Genomic DNA, 15,671 nt, shown 5'->3' on the forward strand with positions numbered 1-15,671 from the left:
GAAAAAATATTCATACTGTAATACTGTAAGCTTTTCCACATTTATTCATACGGCACCCACAAACATGAATATATTGCATGCATTTGGATTCTATGTGACATATCAGTACAAAGGAGAGTAATTGTGAAGTACAAATGAAATAACGCATGGTTTTCTAATTATTTTATGCAAATTGCCTCTTCAGAGAGGAAAAGGACTTGCCACCTGTTGGAAGAATCAAATTTTAAAGTCATTTTGACCCTTTAACAAACCTTGCCATATGACTTAGCACAAATGTCAAACCAGAATCTCAATTTGCAGACAGAATGTTTTGGGGTATTTGCCCTCATCAGTGAGACCTGATTACGCTGTATGAGAGATTTCTTAGTGGGATCTAAGGTGAAATGTTTTTTCCTTATGGAGAGTGACATGCCAAGCCTAGGATGCCAATGTGAGGAGGCCTCTGGGAAACTAAATATGCAAATTATCTCTTCAGAGAAGAGGAGGACTTGAACACTAGTGAAACCTATTGGAAGTAGCAATCCTAAAAGTCACTATTGACCCTTTAAAGAGCCCTGACATTTAACTAAGAATAAAAGCCAAACCAGAATCTCAATTTGCAGACACAAAGTTTTGGGTATTGCCCCTCCTCAGTGAAAAATAAGAGATTTGATTTTGCCATGCCAGGCTACGCATGACACTCTCCACAAGGAGAAATGTTATCCCTTAGATTCTACTAAGAATTCACTCATACAGCCAAATCAGATCTTATGCTTCACATTGATGAGGGGCAATACCCCCTAAACACTGTGCCAGCAAATTGAGATTCTGGTCTGGTTTTTATCTTAAGTCATATGGCAATTCATTTGTATATACATGTATAGTGTACATTATATATATATATATACCCTGCTTAGTATAGATTGAATTTTCAGTGACTTTTTCTTTTTCTTTGTCTAATGGATTTCTGTAAAACAGTAGCAGTGAAGATAAGCCCTTCAGAAAGCCTGAAATGCTTTTGGACTTAGACATTCCTATTTATTTCTTGCTTATAAAGTAATTTTACAAAGAACTATTGACTTTCATACAGAAAAAGATCTTTTAAGAATCTAAAGTACAAGATTAGACTGCCTGGCTCATTTATGACGTAAATGAATTTCATAGGATATATTTCATTGCAACATTTTAACATGGAAGATGTACTGAGAAATTATTCTCCTCCTGTACCTTTTAGAAATTGATTTGACCTGAATTCCCTGTAGAATGAGAGGCTCAAGCAGAAACTAAATTCAGAGACCTGTGACTGACAGCATCTTAGTCATTGGTTTAGAGTTTTCACCAACAGAAATGAAATATGATATGCAACTTAAAATTAACTAATCTTATACCACAGTAATATATTTAAGGTGGTGTGAAATGGGAACAGATGTTCTTCTTTGCAGATACAGTTTATACATATGATGGAATAATACATAAAGATATAATAAATGGAACAAGTTTTATATGTGTTTAGTGGATTTATAGTTTGCCAGAATTGTTAGAAAGATATTAACATTACGCCTATCCATTATACAGTTATGCTTGAGTTTTATATACTTTCTATGAATTTTATATGAACAGCTACACAACACTTAGACCCCCAATTTATTATTTTTTACTAAAATGTTGTTGTATATACATTTTAAATATAACAATTTTCCTCAACTTAAATTTGTACAAAATGCAAAAAAATTGTAACGTTTGATGTTTTTTACATTAGTCCTGACCAGCTTCATCAACTTTTTGTGAAAAAATGGGCGGAGCTTCCTTTAAGGGGCCAAAGCCGAAAAATGACACCATAATTTACGCTCTTAAAGTGGTGTAAATTACAACAGGAATGTACTTTTGTCCCTGAATGGAGTTCAATTCTTATAGTATTGTACTACAGATTGATTTTCAGAGAACAAATTATAATAGAATAGTTTGCAGATTCCATACACAGAGCCTTTAACTGCCAGAAGAGCATGATCCCTTTCAAGTGACATCACTTTTGGAAATTGCAACCCTCTGAATTTTTCTACAGGTGTAGTTACGATTTTAACTCTAAGGGCTCATCCCCATTTGCGAATAAAAAAAGGTCCGATTTCTGGACTGTAAAAAAGGGTGGAGTGCTAAGCGAGTATCATGTGCTTTCTATGCGATTTTTAATCTTTCCATCCGTTTTCCATCTGTTTTACATCCATATGCAATCCATTTTTTTTTCACAGCAACTATTTTTCTACAGTCATTTACAGGACCATTTACAGTGTTCTATGCCACAGAATGGTAATGTGTCCCTTTAAAACAGATGGAAAACGGATGGTCCATTTTTGGGCCGTTTTTTAATCGCATCCATTGACTTGCATTGGCGAAAATTGCGGCAAATCGCAGCATGCTGCGATTTTTTTCTCAGTCCAATTTCGGATGGGAAAAAAATTGCAAGTGAGATGTCACCCATTGACTATCATTAGTCAGAGTGCAATCCGATTTTTAATCTGATTGCACTCATCCAATTTTCGCACCAGTGAGTATGAGCCCCAAGGGTGTTTTCCAGAAACAAGCAGCAGTGGATATTGCTGAGTGAGAATTACAAATCTGCCATTATAGTGCCCATACATTTCAGTGCCCAGTAAATTATAGTGTCCATACATTGTAGCGAACATACATTATGCCCAGCTCGTGCTTTTGTAGACATGGATCTTGTACATTAAGTGAGCGCTCATCACTACAGAAATGGCAAACATGTGAATGCTAACTGCAGTTTATGCACACTGAGTATAAGAAGGAAGTGGGCCACTTGAATTTGTGAGTGCAGAATTTGCTGGATTTCTTTCGGCAGAACGAGAAGCTATAGAGCCTTTCCAGAGCCTTTGTACTACCAGTAACGTGAAAGCTCCCTATATTTTCTTTCACAGATGATGAATCTGAGTGTAGACTTGCTTTTTTGAGGATTTAGTTGGTTTTTATTGAGAACATTTCACATAACATTTTGGATTACATTTATCCTGCGCTCCACACTGAACACTTACATTGGGATTTCCATCTAAATCTCTGAATGACTTGATTCACGAGAAACCCCGTGGAACTCGTTCACTATAATGAGGCATCAGAGTTATTCTGGACTCAGTCTGACATCTATTCAGCGTTGTCCTTCTTTTTAGAAGTGCACAAAACTGTGACTGACCGCACTTTTTTGCACATTTAAAAAGAAACACACCGCTGGATCATAGGCCAGACAGCATTCCCAGTGCCTCCATCTGCCTCACTATAGAAAATCTTCCACTGGGTGTTTTGTTTAAATAACATATTTCAGAGATTTACACGGAAACCCTGGTGTAAGCACTCCATGCAGAATGAACGATAACTGTGAGCTCAGCCTTACTACTGTGATCTTTAGAAGTTTAACATAATCCAACATAGCAATGAACATAATACTTTTTCCTATCTAGAAAAAAGAACTTTCATAATGGCATAAACAAGAGGACAACTCCCTTAGAAATATATGAACCTACATAGAAGACGGAGTATAACGCCATAGAGTCAATAAACATAAATGGTTATAATATCAAAAATTATTCGCTCTTTATTTGTACAGGTGCATAAAAGGTGTACATTACAAAATATAATCTTATGATCAGATGTCGGACATGACACTAAGAAAGAGAGGGGATGGATACGCTGCACATGTATGGTAAATGCAATGGTACAAAAAATGATAATACATAGCCCCAAAAACCTGCATAAAGACTGATACCCATGCTGAAGAGTCTCACACTTGGCCGTCTGGTGTTACTACCAAGGTGATGTACATACCAAAAGACATGGGGAATTCCTACAGGACCTTCCAGTAAAGTGCTATGTGCAAAAAGGTGTGGGGAAAATTATGAAAAGGTAACCATGCTTACCCATAAGGAAAGTGCATGTGCGTGGTGTCCAGCCCCAGAGCCCCGACGCACGTTTCGCGCTGGGCTTCATCGGGGGGCATGTGTGGTGCTGCTGGAAATGGAGGGTATAAATGTCTAAGGCACAGGTGTCCAAAATTAGCATCGCTGTGGGAGGAAGTGAGCGCATGAGAGGCGGGCCCCAATCGCGGAACGTCACATCCGGCCGTCATTACCTGTGGGAGGGACAGGGAGAGATACAGCTCTCCTGACGTCATTGTCCCGCCCCAGGCAGAGCTGATGCCTTCCGAGACGCCCACTAACAACGGGACCAGCCGCGCATGCGCAACCACGCAGCGGCCATTTTAAGTACTGGCCAGGAAAAGGGGCAAGTGGAGATAAGAACGCGGAACAAGCGCATGTGGCTCAATATACAAAAATGACACCACAAGGATGTCTAGATTATTTGTATAGATGATGTTAGAATAATCTGGTAATGATTATAGCACTCTTTTTCATCAATATGATATCACCATCATTCAATCGGGACAAAGCCCACTTAGGATTACTCATAGTGGTCAATCTATTATAAATCATAGTATCTAAAGAGTGCGGTATATCATACCATCTTATTAAGATATCAAAATCTCATTTGATGTATTATAAGTCTAAACATGAAATTATGGCACAAAGATAAATTGTAGAAACAAAAAAATATATATATAGAAATATAATTCCAGGATCTACATAGAAAACAGAAAAAATAGCAATAGCATATCCTGTGCACAGACAAAGAATGAAGTTCCACGTAATTAGTTCTCCACCATTTCTTCCAAGATTCCAGATGGACTTGATAAAGACATACGATCAAAAATAACCCCGCATAATTCATCCAATAACTCATACTGATTGTACACTGAGAAAGGATAAATAAAAACAGCAATTAAAAACAAGAACAAAAACAACTTATACACAAATATGTATATAATAGCCAGAAAGACATATTAATGCTAAAGGAAGGGGGCAAAAGATAGCTTTTCATTGAGTTCATGAGGTGTCATAGAACCCAAAGTGACTATCCATCGGCACTCCAGCTGGGCTAAGATCTTCTTATAGTCTCCACCCCTAGTCCCCAAATGTACTCTATCGATCCCTTTAACTTTAAATGTCCGTGGATCACAATTATGGACTTGCTTGAAGTGCCGAGGGATAGTCTTCAATATTGTAACATCTGAAATCTCCTTTGCCACCCTTATGTCCCTAACATGTTCCCTAACTCTAGTACGAAGCTCTCTAGAGGTGAGGCCCACGTAGATCAGGTTGCATTCACATACCGCATAATAAACCACATATGTGGTGCTGCAAGAAATATAATTTGTAATTATATTTGCGATTCAAACTGACGTATTTCGGAAGGACACGTCTGTCAATTCCCTACTACATGCATCATCTGCCCACAATGCTTCAACCATTCGGGCCATTCCTGTGGGTCAGTTTTTGAGAATGAAGCGAATATGCTCCACTGATGGGATCTTTGAGGATCAGGCACGGGACCTTACCCAGCGGTTCAGAGATCGCGGATATAGTATGAGAAACATTAAGTCGGGCTATTCTCGTGCCAGGAGGACCCCTCGCCAACAACTCCTTGACTCTAAACAGCATGCCAATATATCTGGGGAACAACCACTGAGGTTCATTATGACTTATAATAATCAGTGGCACAGGATTAGAGAGATCATGGGAAAACACTGGTCTGTTTTACAAACAGATATGACATTAACCCCTTCCTGACATGAGACGTACTATCCCGTCCACGGTACCCGGGCCCGTATGACCGGGGACGGGATAGTACGTCTACCGCGATCAGCGGCGCCCACGTGGTGAGCGCCGCTGATCGCGGCCAGGTGTCAGCTGATTATCACAGCTGACACCCGGCACAATGTGTCAGGGGCGGTCACGGACCGCCCCCGACACATTAACCCCTTGCACACCGCGATCAAACGCGATCGCGGTGTACCGGGAGTTAAAGGGAAGCATCGGCAGGGAGGGGGCTCCCTCCGTGCTTCCCTGAGCCCCCCACGGCAGCGCAATGTGCAGCGCTGCTGCGGGGGACTCCTATCCTCCAGGCCCCCGAATCCAAGATGGCGACGGGGGCCTTCGGGGGCCTGGGGAAGCTGGCTTCCTCAGTGCCTGCAAAGCGCAGGCATGAGGAAGCCTTGTGCACTGCCTGTGACAGATTGCTGATCTGTCACAGTGATCTGTGATGTGACAGATCAGCGATCTGTCACAGGACAGCAATGTCCCACCTGGGACTATGTAATAAAGTAAAAAAAAATTAAAAAAAAAGTGTAAAAATAAATTAAAAAAAATCGCCAAATAAATTAGTAAAAAAAAAAAAAAATATTCCCCAATAAATTCATTTTTTTAAAATAATAATAAAAAAAAAACAATAAATGTACACATATTAGGTATCGCCGCGTCCGTAACGACCTGCCCTATAAAACTGTCCCATTAGTTAACCCCTTTAGCGAACCCCTTAAAAAATAAAAATAAAAAACGAAGCAAAAAATAATGATTTATTATCATACCGCCAAACAAAAAGTGCAATAACGCGAGATCAAAAAAACGCATATAAATATCCATGGTACCGCTGAAAACGTCATCTTGTCCCGCAAAAAACAAGCCACCACACAGCATCATCAGCAAAAAAATAAAAAAGTTATAACTCGCAGAATAAAGCGATGCAAAAATAATTATTTTTTATATAAAATAGTTTTCATTGCATAAAACCGACAAAAACATAAAAAAAGACCTAAATGAGGTATCGCTGTAACCGTACTGACCCGAAGAATAAAAGCGCTTTATCAATTTTACCGCACGCGGAACGGTGTAAACGCACCCCCCCCAAAAGAAATTCATGAAACGCTGGTTTTTGTTCATTCTGCGTCCCAAAAATCGGAATAAAAAGCGATCAAAAAATTTCACGTGCCCGAAAATGGTACCAATAAAAACGTCAACTCGTCCCGCAAAAAATAAGACCTCACATGACTCGGTGGGTCAAAATACGGAAAAATTATAGCTCTCAATATGTGGTGATGCAAAAACTATTTTTACAATAAAAAGCGTCTTTTAGCGTGCGACAGCCGCCAAACATAAAAACCGCCATAAATAGTAAATCAAACCCCCCGTTATCACCCCTTTAGTTAGGGAAAAATAATAAAATTAAAAAAATGTATTTATTTCCATTTTTCCATTAGGGTTAGGGCTAGGGTTAGGGCTAGGGGTGTGTTGGGGTAGGGTTAGGTTAGGGTTAGGGCTAGGGTTAGGGTTAGGGCTAGGGTTAGGGTTAGGGCTAGGGCTAGGGCTAGGGTTAGGGCTAGGGTTAGGGCTAGGGTTAGGGCTAGGGTTAGGGGCGTGTTGGGGTTCGGGTTGGAGTTAGAATTGGGGGTTTCCACTGTTTGGGCACATCAGGGGCTCTCCAAATGCAACATGGCGTCTGATCTCAATTCCAGCCAATTCTGAGTTGAAAAAGTCAAATGGTGCTCCTTCCCTTCCAAGCTCTGCTATGCGCCCAAACAGTGTTTTACCCCCTCATGTAGGGTATCAGCCTACTCAGGACAAATTGCAAAACAATTTTTGGGGTCCAATTTCTCCTGTTACCCTTAGGAAAATAAAAAATTGGGGGCAAAAATATCATTTTTGTGGAAAAAAAATGATTTTTTTATTTTCACGTCCGAGTGTTATAAACTTCTGTGAAGCACTTGGGGGTTCAAAGTGCTCACCACACATCTAGATAAGTTCCGTGGGGGGTCTAGTGTCCAAAATGGGGTCACTTGTGGGGAGTTTCAATAGTTTAGGTACATCAGGGGCTCTCCAAACGCACATGACAACCGCAGACCATTCCATCAAAGTCTGCGTTCCAAAACGTCACTGCTTCCCTTCCGAGCCCCGACGTGTGTCCATACAGTAGTTTTCTCCCACATATGGGGTGTCAGCGTACTCAGGACAAATTGGACAACAACTTTTGGGGTCCAATTTCTCCTGGTACCCTTGGGAAAATAAAAAAAATGGTGACTAAAAGATCATGTTTGTGGAAAAAATACGAATTTTTTATTTTCACGCCCGGGCGTTGTAAACTTCTGTGAAGCACTGGGGGGGTCAAAGTGCTCACCACACATCTAGATAAGTTCCTTGGGGGGTCTAGTTTACAAAATGGTGTCATTTGTGGGGGGTTTCCACTGTTTAGGTACATTAGGGGCTCTCCAAAGGCAACATGACACCCGCAGACCATTCCATCAAAGTCTGCATTCCAAAACGTCACTACTTCCCTTCCGAGCCCTGACGTGTGCCCATACAGTAGTTTTCTCCCACATATGGGGTAGCAGCGTACTCAGGACAAATTGGAAAACAACTTTTGGGGTCCAATTTCTCCTGGTACCCTTGGGAAAATAAAAAAAATGGTGACTAAAAGATCATGTTTGTGGAAAAAATACGAATTTTTTATTTTCACGCCCGGGCGTTGTAAACTTCTGTGAAGCACTGGGGGGGTCAAAGTGCTCACCACACATCTAGATAAGTTCCTTGGGGGGTCTAGTTTACAAAATGGTGTCATTTGTGGGGGGTTTCCACTGTTTAGGTACATTAGGGGCTCTCCAAAGGCAATATCACACCCGCAGACCATTCCATCAAAGTCTGCATTCCAAAACGTCACTACTTCCCTTCCGAGCCCCGACGTGTGCCCATACAGTAGTTTTCTCCCACATATGGGGTATCAGCATACTCAGGACAAATTGGACAACAACTTTTGGGGTCCAATTTCTCCTGGTACCCTTGGGAAAATAAAAAAATGGTGACTAAAAGATCATGTTTGTGGAAAAAATACGAATTTTTTATTTTCACGCCCGGGCGTTGTAAACTTCTGTGAAGCACTGGGGGGGTCAAAGTGCTCACCACACATCTAGATAAGTTCCTTAGGGGGTCTAGTTTCCAAAATGGTGTCATTTGTGGGGGGTTCCACTGTTTTGGTACATCAGGAGTTTTCCAAACGCGACATGGTGTCCGATCTCAATTCCAGCCAAAAACGTCAAATGGCGCTGCTTCCCTTCCGAGCTCTGCCATGCCCCCAAATAGTGGTTTACCCCCACATGTGGGGTATCAGCGTACTCAGGACAAATTGCACAATAACTTTTAGGGTCCTGTTACCCTTGGAAAAATAAGAATTGAGGGTGAAAAGATCATTTTTGTGGAAAAAATATGATTTTTTAATTGTATGGCTTTATGTTATAAACTTCTGTGAAGCCCATGGGGGTTCAAAGTTCTCACCACACATCTAGATAAGTTCCTTAGGGTGTCTAGTTTCCAAAATGGTGTCATTTGTGGGGGGTTTCCACTGTTTTGGTACATCAGGGGTTTTCCAAACGCGACATGGTGTCCGATCTCAATTCCAGCCAAAAACGTCAAATGGCGCTGCTTCCCTTCCGAGCTCTGCCATGCGCCCAAATAGTGGTTTACCCCCACATGTGGGGTATCAGCGTACTCAGGACAAATTGCACAATAACTTTTAGGGTCCTGTTACCCTTGGAAAAATAAGAATTGAGGGTGAAAAGATCATTTTTGTTTAAAAAATATGATTTTTTAATTGTATGGCTTTATGTTATAAACTTCTGTGAAGCCCATGGGGGTTCAAAGTTCTCACCACACATCTAGATAAGTTCCTTAGGGGGTCTAGTTTCCAAAATGGTGTCATTTGTGGGGGGTTTCCACTGTTTTGGTACATCAGGGGTTTTCCAAACGCGACATGGTGTCCGATCTCAATTCCAGCCAAAAACGTCAAATGGCGCTGCTTCCCTTCCGAGCTCTGCCATGCGCCCAAATAGTGGTTTACCCCCACATGTGGGGTATCAGCGTACTCAGGACAAATTGCACAATAACTTTTAGGGTCCTGTTACCCTTGGGAAAATAAAAATTGGGGTGAAAAGATCATTTTTGTGGAAAAAATATGATTTTTTAATTGTACCGCTGTACGTTATAAACTTCTGTAAAGCCCTTGTGGGTTCAAAGTTCTCACCACATATCTAGATAAGTTCCTTGGGGGGTCTAGTTTCCAAAATGGGGTCACTTGTAGGGGGTTTCCACTGTTTAGGTACATCAGGGACTCTCCAAACGTGACATGGCGTCCAATCTGAATTCCAGCCAATTTTGCATTGAAAAAGTCAAACGGCGCTCCTTCCATTCTGAGCTCTGCCATGCGCCGAAACAGTCGTTCCCCCCCACATATCAGGTATCTGCGTACTCAGGACAAATTGCACAATAACTTTTGCAGTTCAATTTCTCCTGTTACCCTTGGTAAAATAAAAAAAATTGAACCTGAAGTATTTTTTTTATGAAAAAAAGTTAGATGTTCATTTTTTTTTAAATATTCAAAAAAATTCCTGTGACGCACCTAAAGGGTTAATAAACTTCTTGAATGTGGTTTTGAGCACCTTAAGGGGTGCAGTTTTTAGAATGGTGTCACTTTTGTGTATTTTCTATCATATAGACCCCTCAAAGTGGCTTCAAATGTGATGTGGTCCTAAAAATAAAATGGTGTTGTAAAAATGAGAAATCGCTGGTCAACTTTTAACCCTTATAACTTCCTAACAAAAAAAAATTTTGGTTCCAAAATTGTGCTGATGTAAAGTAAACATGTGGGAAATGTTAGTTATCAAGTTTTTTGTGTGCCTTATCTCTGTGATTTAAGGGCATAAAAATTCAAAGTTGGAAAATTGCGAAATTTTCAAAATTTTCGCCAAATTTCCGTTTTTCTCACAAATAAACGCAAGTTATTTGAATGAAATTTTACCACTAACATGAAGTACAATATGTCACGAGAAAACAATGTCAGAATCACCGGGATCCATGGAAGCGTTCGAGAGTTATGACCTCATAAAGGTACAGTGGTCAGAATTGTAAAAATTGGCCCGGTCATGAACGTGCAAACCACCCTTGGGGGTGAAGGGGTTAAAGGGAATTCTACCTGATAGACCCCTCTTGACTGCTAGAAGGGGAAGGAATTTGAAAGACTTTCTTGTGAGAAGTCATTATGTGGCCAGACCTACTAACCCTTTCGGTGCCAGGCCCCAGAGGTGGGGGTGCTACCCATGTGGCTCATGTGTGGCCTGCCAAAATATCATTAGGGCAACCACTTTTAAGGCGGCTGATGGTAGTATGGAATACAATATTACAAATTGTATTTCTTGCAGCACCACATATGTGGTTTATTATGCGGTATGTGGATGCAACCTGATCTACGTGGGCCTCACCTCTAGAGAGCTTCGTACTAGAGTTAGGGAACATGTTAGGGACATAAGGGCGGCAAAGGAGATTTCAGATGTTACAATATTGAAGACTATCCCTCGGCACTTCAAGCAAGTCCATAATTGAGATCCACAGACATTTAAAGTTAAAGGGATCGATAGAGTACATTTGGGGACTAGGGGTGGAGACTATAAGAAGATCTTAGCCCAGCTGGAGTGCCGATGGATAGTCACTTTGGGTTCTATGACACCTCATGGACTCAATGAAAAGCTATCTTTTGCCCCCTTCCTTTAGCATTAATATGTCTTTCTGGCTATTATATACATATTTGTGTATAAGTTGTTTTTGTTCTTGTTTTTAATTGCTGTTTTTATTTATCCTTTCTCAGTGTACAATCAGTATGAGTTATTGGATGCATTATGCGGGGTTATTTTTGATCGTATGTCTTTATCAAGTCCATCTGGAATCTTGGAAGAAATGGTGGAGAACTAATTACGTGCAACTTCATTCTTTGTCTGTGCACAGGATATGCTATTGCTATTTTTTCTGTTTTCTATGTAGATCCTGGAATTATATTTCTATATATATATTTTTTTGTTTCTACAATTTATCTTTGTGCTGTAATTTCATGTTTAGACTTATAATACATCAAATGAGATTTTGATATCTTAATAAGATGGTATGATATACCGTACTCTTTAGATACTATGATTTATAATAGATTGACCACTATGAGTAATCCTAAGTGGGCTTTGTCCCGATTGAATGATGGTGATATCATATTGATGAAAAAGAGTGCTATAATCATTACCAGATTATTCTAACATCATCTATACAAATAATTTATCTAGACATCCTTGTGGTGTCATTTTTGTATATTGAGCCACATGCGCTTGTTCCGCGTTCTTATCTCCACTTGCCCCTTTTCCTGGCCAGTACTTAAAATGGCCGCTGCGTGGTTGCGCATGCGAGCCTGGTCCCGTTGTTAGTGGGCGTCTCGGAAGGCGTCAGCTCTGCCTGGGGCGGAGAATGACGTCAGGAGAGCTGTATCTCTCCCTGTCCCTCCCACAGGTAATGACGGCCGGATGTGACGTTCCGCGATTGGGGCCCGCCTCTCATCCGCTCACTTCCTCCCACAGCGATGCTAATTTTGGACACCTGTGCCTTAGACATTTATACCCTGCATTTCCAGCAGCACCACACATGCCCCCCGATGAAGCCCAGTGCGAAACGTGCGTAGGGGCTCTGGGGCTGGACACCACGCACATGCACTTTCCTTATGGGTAAGCATGGTTACCTTTTCATAATTTTCCCCACACCTTTTTGCACATAGCACTTTACTGGAAGGTCCTGTATGAATTCCCCATGTCTTTTGGTATGTACATCACCTTGGTAGTAACACCAGACGGCCAAGTGTGAGACTCTTCAGCATGGGTATCAGTCTTTATGCAGGTTTTTGGGGCTATGTATTATCATTTTTTGTACCATTGCATTTACCATACATGTGCGGCGTATCCATCCCCTCTCTTTCTTAGTGTCATGTCCGACATCTGATCATATGATTATATTTTGTAATGTACACCTTTTATGCACCTGTACTAATAAAGAGCGAATAATTTTTGATATTATAACCATTTATGTTTATTGACTCTATGGCGTTATACTCCGTCTTCTATGTAGGTTCATATGTGATCTTTAGAAGGCAGAATAAACAAACCAACAGCAGGTCAAGAATTGGATTTATTTACTTTTACGCTGTTTCTCATGCAGAAGAAGTAATTAGGCAACTTTGTTTTTCAGGTTGGTATGATTACAGCCATACCAGATTTATAAAGTAGTTTTATGTTTGGCTACTAACACACTAAAAAAAACTTTTTTTGTTTGCAAAAACAAGTTTTTACATTGCCATGGTTTGAGAGTTATAATTTTTCTATATTTATGCTGACAGAGTCATGTGAGGGCTTATTTTTGCGGGACAGGTTGACATTTTTTTTCTCTCTTCACATTCTGTTTTTTTCGAGCCAGAATGAATGATTACAGTGATACCACATTTATTTATTTTTTTACGTTTTGGTGCTTTTATTCAATAAAAGCTATGTTATAGAAAAAATGCTTTTGGATCTCTATATTCTGAAAGCTATAACTATTTTTTTCCACTGATGGAGCTGTATGGCACCTTGTTTTTTGATAGACAATGTGTCATTTTCAGAGATACCATTTCTTTTTACTTTCAACTTTTTGATCACATTTTGCTCCACTTTTTGCTTGGCAGTATGATGAAAAAGCATTGCTATTTTGCCAAGTTTTTTTTTTATGGTGTTCACTGAAGGGATTGACTAGCGTGACAGTTTTATAGGTTGGCTCGTGATAACAAATATGTGTAAATATATCTATGTATTGGTATAATATTCTTTTCTTTTTTTTAATTAGTTTGCATTATTTTTAAAAATATTTGTACAATTTTTTATTTTTTTTACATTTTTTTACTTAGTTCCTATATGGGACTTTAATGTTTATCACTCTGATTGCTGATAATACATTGCAATGCATTCAAATTGCAATTAATTATACCTGTCAGTACTACACTAATAGAAGCCTCTTAGACATTTCTCCATGCTTGGTTTAACAGGTTTGCCATAGCTAGATGAACTGGAGGTCTTCATGATGATCTGAGGCTTCCATAACAATGATCGGGTCCTCGCAATGACATCACAGGGGCACCGATTGGATAGGAGAGGGAGCCTCGTCCCTCTCTTAGCCTCTCAAATGCTGCAATCGATATTGATCATGACATTTAAGGGGTTAAACTGCATGGGGGAGATGCGGGCTTGGCTGCTAGAATTGACAGCTGACTCTCGACTAACATGTAAGCTGATCTCCTGGCGGCAATTGTATGGAAACATCTCTTGTGCGGTGCACGATCGACATAACTTACCCATGTGTCAAGGGTAAGGAACCCTTGCCTGACCATGTCATATGGGTACATCACAGGTTAAATGGGTCAATGACATCTTGCTTTTGCTCTCTAAACACTTTCTGTTTGTCATTATTTGCGCCCCTCATAGCTCTATTTAGCCATAGCGGTTCTCTCCTTTTTTTAGCTTGCTTAATTCTATAGCATATATATTGTGCTCTGGACCTATTAAAGATGCTTATAAAAGTGTCCCATTTGCTTTGAACATGATTATTTTTGAGTTCGTTGTCCAAATTTACAATCTTGGGATTATCCCTTAACTTTTCCTCTCTAAAGTTTAATGTTTTTGTATCTCCTCTACTAAACATCTTATTATTGTAAGAGAAAATGTATTATCTTTTCATCACTACTTCCTAAGTGTCCCCCAATCTGTACACTTGACATTATGTCCTGCCTATTAATTAAAATTAGGTCTAGAAATTTACTGCACAATTTGTGAGAGGTAATAGCATTTAGTTGTCAAAAACCTGTTTCCTTTGCTGAACCTATCAATGTCATGGTTGTTATTAAAGTCCTCCATAATAATTGCCCCAACATGGTTTGTTGCCTCATCAATTTACTCCATGAGTATTTTTTCAGTTGCTTTCATTATTTTTGGAGACCTATAACAAACCCCTATCAGCATTTTATTAATGCAGTATGTTTCCCTCCCCTTACTTCCATGCCAAAGAACTGTGCATTTTCATTCACTTCACATACATTACTGCAGTCTATAAGTTGGGCTATAAGCTTTTTTTTCTGACAAAAAAACCCTTCTTTCACTTATTTATAAGGTCATTTCTAATCAGACTGCTGGATGGCAGCTACGTTTGGGCTTTTAATTTACAGGGCTACACTGTCTCCATTATTCTCACAGTATCATAAGATGCATTGTTGTCCTTAGCTGACTGTAATGCAAACTGCAACTCATTGCTTTGTTTAGAAAGAAACCTTATGCTGTTGTGTCCTTCAAAATTAGCTGATCAGCCTGGAAAATGTTTACCAAACCACAATAACAGTAAAATTCTCCTTTATTAGATATTTAATTATTAGACTTTGAGACTTATCAATTGGAAAAATCATTTATATAGAAACCCTTTTAGGCATATACAGTATACATGTATATCTCAGGCTTCTTGCACACTAGCGTTTGGAGGCGCAGCGCATGTTCGGCGTGATGCTCCGCCCCTGCCACGCCTCCTCCAGTTAGCTCCGCCTATGGATGCATGACGCTGCATGTGTACCCTATCTTTAGCACTGTGTATGCAGACCGTGCTCAGGTATGCTTTTGCCGGCGCATGCGTCCTTTTGACGGTGCACAGAGCGCACCAAAATGCAACAGGGTGCGTTTGGCGCAGGTTGGCGCACCATCAAAAGGACGCATGTGCTGGCAAACGCATACCTGCACACGGCCTGCATACCCAAAGCTAAAGATAGGGTATGCAGGTCGCATGCAGCATCATGCGCCCATAGGCGGAGCTAACCGGAGGAGGCGTGGCAGGGGCGGTGCTTAGCAGCGGCCGTGCGCAACTCCAAGGAACACA

The 15,671-nt window shown here is 40.3% G+C and overlaps 1 protein-coding gene across 2 annotated transcripts in view; it reads right to left on the reverse strand.

Moving 5' to 3' along the window:
- Positions 1-15,671, reverse strand: part of GRM8 (glutamate metabotropic receptor 8) — a 1,729,433-nt gene that overhangs the window by 653,417 nt on the left and 1,060,345 nt on the right. The window lies entirely within an intron of this gene.

Source organism: Dendrobates tinctorius, unplaced genomic scaffold (genome assembly GCF_039654945.1).
Source record: "Dendrobates tinctorius isolate UK_male_01 unplaced genomic scaffold, ASM3965494v1 ptg000035l, whole genome shotgun sequence".
Taxonomy (NCBI): domain Eukaryota; kingdom Metazoa; phylum Chordata; class Amphibia; order Anura; family Dendrobatidae; genus Dendrobates; species Dendrobates tinctorius.